The sequence below is a fragment of the Balaenoptera acutorostrata genome, unplaced genomic scaffold (genome assembly GCF_949987535.1).
Source record: "Balaenoptera acutorostrata unplaced genomic scaffold, mBalAcu1.1 scaffold_1060, whole genome shotgun sequence".
In the NCBI taxonomy this organism is placed as follows: Eukaryota; Metazoa; Chordata; class Mammalia; order Artiodactyla; family Balaenopteridae; genus Balaenoptera; species Balaenoptera acutorostrata.
This window is the reverse complement of record NW_026645528.1, coordinates 1-6,505: the sequence shown is the minus strand read 5'-3', so window position 1 is coordinate 6,505 and position 6,505 is coordinate 1.

The following is a 6,505-nucleotide window of genomic DNA, read 5'->3' as shown; positions in this document are numbered from 1 at the left end:
GGCGGTGCAGGGGGCGGGGTACGGGTTGCGGGGTTAGGTGCCTTATGGAGTGAGGAGCGGGCAGAGGAGGCGGTGGCTCGGCTCCGCGTTCAGCCAGGCACCTCGAGGCCCTTTCCCCCTACCAGGTCCCCAGAAGCAGGGATCCCGGCCCTCCCTGCAGCTGCCGGGCTCTCCTGCGCGTGCAGCCCCGCGAGTCTGCGTGATGCCGGCGGCTGCCCCTTTCCCCTGTCAGCGCGATGCCCGTGGCGACGGCGGCGGCGGCTCCCGGCTCCTCGAGGCCCCGGCCGTAACCGCCACCCCGAGCCCGGTCGGGTGGTTGGGGCCGTTGGACGTTAGTTTTCGCAGCCTTCCCCTCCCCCCCTCGCTGAGGCGGCGGGGGTGCGCGTTGCGCAGGGGGAGCCGAGAGACTCCTCCCCCTCCACGATCCCCCCGCCCCTCCCCCTTACACGCTCGCACGCACTAGCGCGCCGGCTCCCACACGCTCGCGCGCCTCCCGCTCCGCGCCTTGGTGTTGGCCGGCATCGTCCAGGGCCCGCGGAGCCACCATGTGCACTGCCTCCTCCTCTTCCAGTTCCTCTCAGACTCCTCATCCCCCGCCGCAGAGGATGCGGCGCAGCGCCGCGGGTTCCCCGCCCGCCACTGCTGCCGCCGGGAGCGGGAACGGTGCGGGCGGCGGTGGCAGCGGCGGCCGCGGTGGCAGAGGCGGCGGCGGCGGCGGCGGCGTGAACTGCGCCCCGGTTGCGGGAGCCGGCCGGCTGCTGCAGCCCATCCGCGCCACGGTGCCCTACCAGCTCCTGCGGGGCAGCCAACACAGTCCCACGCGCCCGCCCGCCGCCGCCGCGTCGCTGGGCACACTCCCGGGGCCCGGCGCGGCTCGCGGCCCCAGCCTGCCCAGCCCGACGCCGCCGCCGACCGCGGCCCCGACCGAGCAGGCGCCGCGGGCCAAGGGCCACCCGAGACGGTCCCCAGAGAGCCACCGGAGGAGCAACTCACCTGAGCGCCGGAGCCCCGGCTCGCCCGTGTGCAGAGGTAGCGAGCCCAACCCTTGCGTCCTCCCGGGCTGCGTCTCCCCGACGGTGCCCTCCGTGGAAACTTCAGCCTCTCCGGGCTTCTCTTTGCTAGTGCATTATCGAAGGTATGAAAGTGGCTTTGGGAACCTCACCCCCCTGCGGTCGCTGCGGGGCTTGGATGAGCGAACTGCGGAGCAACTTTTATTTGACCCTCCTGCCGCCCCTCAGCTTTTATCTTCCATCACTCGCCTGGATCGAAAGGTTTTTCAGTTTAAGAGCTGATTAGCTCACTCATGTGTTTGCTGTTTGTAGTGGGGGAAGGAGGAGCTGGGCGAAACACTTAAAAACAACACGCACACAAACTCTCCGGCAACAGGTAAGGTGGTGGTTGTAATCTCTACAGCCTCTTTGTGCTTTCCTACAAAGTTCCTATAAAGTGTCTGTGCCTACCGGGATAATTTTTGTTTTCTTTTTTGGGGGTGGGGAGGTGGAGGCACCAGTTATGATGTAAGGATATCCTGTTGGGTGTGTAGAGGGGACAGTTTTGGATGTGCAATTGAAGTGTATAGTGTTTGGTTGGGCTTTTTTTGGGGGGGGGCTCCCTCTTTTCTCTACTTTATATAGTCATATGCATCAGGGCGGTACTGCACTGGAAACAGTTTATGCCCAACTCAAGACTTTCATGGTAAATTTCTAAGGACCTATTTGTGGAGTGTGCTCCCTTTTTCCCTTCTATTTTTAAGTACACTTAACAGTTCAGTTGAGCTGTTAAAGGATCTCAAGTTTCGTTTTTCTTAGGTGTCAAAGGTAATGGTGAGCTGGTGGATGCTGTCGGCTTCCCTTAATGTTTTGTGTTTTGGTGTGGTTTGGTTTATGTTTAGGGACACGGTGAATAATCTAGTTTAGTCCTGGGGGAGAAAAGGAAGTTTAGCCAAAACAGGGATGTAAAGCTCCTAAGGGAGGGAGGAGTAGCTCATGTTATTAGATGCCATGCTAGGGCTACAGATGCTGCTGCTGCGTTGTGCAGAGAACCGATCATACCGAGGGGGAAAATCTCTGCTTGGAAGGGAATCACTGTGGAGCCTGTGCAATGTTTATGTGGTATGTGTAATTTTATTAATGGAGTTTTCTTGATGAAGGTCTTAGACTTGGAGAACGTGACTGTGTTAAGATAGATTGCAGTTTTGGTGTTTTGTTTTAATATTTCTGACGTGTAATTAGCATGTTGCTAAGGCCCTTGTTTTTAGACCACTTGGTGGTGAGGCAGGGTAGGATGTAGTGCAGTGGTATGTGTCCAGGAGCACCGAGAAATGCATCCTGTAATCATAATGCACCGGAAGGAATTTGCTCCCCCACTCCTCCCCCAGGTCCAGCCCGCTGCAGAAACTGACATCCTCCAGCAAATCCTGAATGAATGAATGAAAACAACGTGATCGCCCTAATAATGACCACAACTGAACACACATCTTTGGCTGTATTTTATAGAAAAGGCCACCGTTTTCTAACAGATTAATGCCATATGCAACTCCTTTGCACATTTTCTAGAACTGTATGAAATGAGAGGTAACAGAATGAAAAGAAGGCAGCAGTTACATAAATTTTTGAGTGATTTAGTTTCAACAGTACATAGATTGAGTTTTGGGATTTTCTTTTAGGGACTAATGTAAGAGCCATAATATAAGCACTGCAGAAAGACTGTGTTCAGAGGGTTTGCGGGCATAGTGAGTAGTTTCAGCAATTGCTGCAACAATATATTGCTCATCTAGTACCTCCTCCCCTTTGTTGATAAACACATCTTACAACAGATTGTAGTACAACTTGTTTTTCTGCATCCTTCAGAAGTCTTAATTGCTTAGGAATTACAAGGTCCATCATCAAGTAGTTTTAATGAAATTTGTGACCAGGCTTAAACCGTCCTCTTTGTTGTAGTATGTCACATCTGAGTTGAATGCAATTTTAACGCAATCATGAGGAAAACACTTCTCTGAATCTGGTTGTTCAGGAGACAGATTTGCATCAGAGAACTTGTATTGGGAATAGAAGAGGCCTTTCTGCTGTTTTTAACACCAGGTGGTTTTGTCAGTTTCTTCCATTGAAATGATTTTGAATGTAGGCTCTTCTGCCCCCGGTTCCCTGATGATATTACCTTTCTGTTACTTCTCCACATCCCACCTTGCTCCTCTCTACCTAAGTTAAAACGATACAACTAATCTATTCTTTTTACTTATCTATTTAAAATTCATGCTATGAACAGTTGAACAATTTTTCAAACAATTATCTACTCAGTTTCTTTTGAATTCTGCAAGGTTCTGACTTCAGTGGATTGTAGCCTCCACAGGTCAAGGCTCCTGCCGCTGCTGCTGCTGCAGACACTGACGTCACTATACTGCATGAATGAAAAACAACAACGTGCTCCATTTCTGGCTCTCCCCCTCCTTCCTTTTCTGCACACTCCGTGTGTGTGTGTGTGTTTAAGATGGTATTACGCTGCATTTGAAACTACATTTAAAACTGTTAAATTAGGTAGGTGTTGGCTCAGGGATATGTGTTTAGTATAGAAGCATATTGCTTACAAAAAGCTTCAAGTGCTATGAGCATTTGGACTAGAGGTGACATAACAGCATTCGGTATTTTTTTTATCTGGACTGGTGGTTATGGAAGAGAATACAGAAGATGTAAACAATTTTCTTTGTAATTGCTTTACCAAAAACAAGTTATGAGACAGTGTAATTTCTGAACATGTTAGATCATTATTATCTCCCTCTGAAACATTCTTAATATGCACATTTATAGGGTTAAGTCTAGAATAATAAAGAAATGATACTCAGATTATTTCACAAGGCTGAGGAAAAGCTGAATTATGTAAATAGGCACAATTTTAATATGATATTTATAAAATCTAGCAAGAAGATGGTAATTTTCTTTATTTTTGTAGCACAGTTTTAGATAATTTCAATGGGTATCATAATAGAAGATACATAAATCTCCAAACACCTTGCTCTGTATAGAGAACATGGAGTTTTAAAAATTGAAATTATCTTGTTTATGCATATGATCATATTTTTGTTTGCATTTTTAAAATTTTCTTTTCTATTTTTAAAACTTCAGAGTTTGTTATTTATATTAATTTCTTCTGCCTTTAGCAAAATGTCCCCCTCCCCCTTGTTCAGTTCTGAAGGGTCTTGAAGTGGTGAATGACAAGCTACTGAATGCATCCTCAGGCTCCCTGTGATGTGTTTTTAATAAATGTAAAATCATGAAGTATTATGCAAATAGTTATTGTTTTGTAATGGTAATACATAAGTGTACCTTTGAGATAAATAGAACAACCCAAATGAGAATATAGCAGGATGTTGTGTTAAAATTAATGATCTTTAAGTTAAAATCATGAGTAACAATGAAAATATAATAAAGTTGCTTCTTTCTGAAAACTTCATAAAGCAAAACCTATGAATTCAAAAACAGAACAAATACAATTTTATTGTGCTAGACAGTAAATAGCAATTGCAGGTGCTTTTGTGTTTTTTTGTAAGGATTGAGCATGGAGATGAATTATAAATTCTGAAAGATGTAAAAACCGTTGCGTTAGAGCACTCGATGTAGAATACCGCTTATTTTTAAGTGTACCAAACCTAATAACAAAAACATGGAAGAGCTTGTAATTTATATAAATTCCTGCTATGGAAAATAGCATGTGTTGATTCCTGATTTAACATGCCTAATATCACTAACTCTAGAGTGAAATTTGATAAGAATTTTTCATGAGTACCTTGAGAGCCTTATTGTTTTATACATTAAGAAGTTATGATTATATTTTAAAAGAAAATACAAAGCCAGCTAGCATATAATGCTGAATGACTGCCTGCAGTGTGTGTGCATGTATGTGTGTGTGTGTGTGTGTCTGTGTTTTGATCAAATAATTTGCTTTCAGTTTTTTATTTTTCATTAAATTTTCCCTCAAGTCCTTTTTACTGCTATGCTCAGTTTGTGGACTTCCAACATTTTAAATTACTTTTTTTCTCTCTTTTTAAAGATACTCAGACATTCTCTTATAGAGTTATTTCTCAGGCCGATATTGTTGAAAATTAAGGTCCTCCTCTTGTCCCCCCCCCCCTTTTAAAAATAGTTTTCCTTGAGTGCTTAGAGTTAACTTGTTTCAAAGCTTTCTTATACTAGACTGAAAACAGTTAAAGCTTTGACTGTTTTTCCTAAAGAGACAGGTTTCAGATACTGATTTTGGGGAAAGGTTTTCAGCCTTTGAGAACTACACTAAGTATCAGCAGCGTTCATTAACTAAATGTTCCCATTAATTATGGTACGTAAAATGTCTCCATCAGTGGGTCAATAGCAAAACAGATAAGTGAATTTATAGAAGTTTTTATTCTTAAACTGTTTTATGTTCAAAGATTATATTCCTTTCAAATAACTATTATTCTAAGCATATTGAATATTGTATACCTAGGGTGTATAAAAGCACCTTGGTCAGTTTAACTGTATGTACATTCATGTATATATATTGAGCTAAAAATTCTTTCATTATTTACAGTACTTTTTACAGAAGGACGTTTCATTCACTGCAATGTATGTTGCTTCAAGGATTTAATGCAAATTAGGATTTATACATTGGGGAAGTGTTGAAGGGTAATGGTATCCTTGTGATTTTTATTTGTGATAATGTGGACTAAATGTGAATAAGAAAACAAAGGAGTAATTGGGCTCCATGGCAATGAATAACAATGGAAATAAAGGGCAGTGTTCAACAAATGGCGAGTAGGAGAGGATTTTTCTTAAATCTGAAATTTAACACATTGCTAAAAGCCTGTTTTATCAAAGCTTCCACATATAGCTAATAATCTGCCAAGAAGTATATACTAATGACTTTGTTATTCTTTATTTTAGTTTAGTCTTTTCTCCAGAGTTTAAATCCCCAGACACCACCACGATAGGCTTTTTCACAGCACCTGTCCTGGGTCTGTGCCTGGCACTGTTGTTTTTTGTCTTCAATATATAATTTTGTTCTCTCATTAAATGTCAAAGAAACCAAATCACTGATGCTGTTTCTGTCCTATATTCTATTTATTTTAACAAGAGGTTGAGCTTCTCTGATGCTGGTCTCTAACTGGGTTTGCCAACAGTCAGTGGAGGAAAGAGAGAACACTGCTCACCTATTGATGTGAAAAACCTGAGTGAGAAGCTGATGGAAGAGCCAGGAGCCAATCTCTTTCCCTTTCTGCCTCTCATCTGAACCCTAGAACTGACCATGACTCCATGGATCATCCAGTTGATTCTAGAAGGATAATACTTGTGCTTGTTCTGCAAAACAAATTATGATGGATTTATAGAAATTCTAAAGAAAACAGGATTATACTGAATTATGAACAAATTGTGGAAAAATACTTTCCTAGTATTCCATTTTTGTAGGAACAAACATGGCAGATCCCTTTAAGCAGTGTTGTTTACCTCAGGTGAATGTTATTGTGGCAGCTTGCAGGACG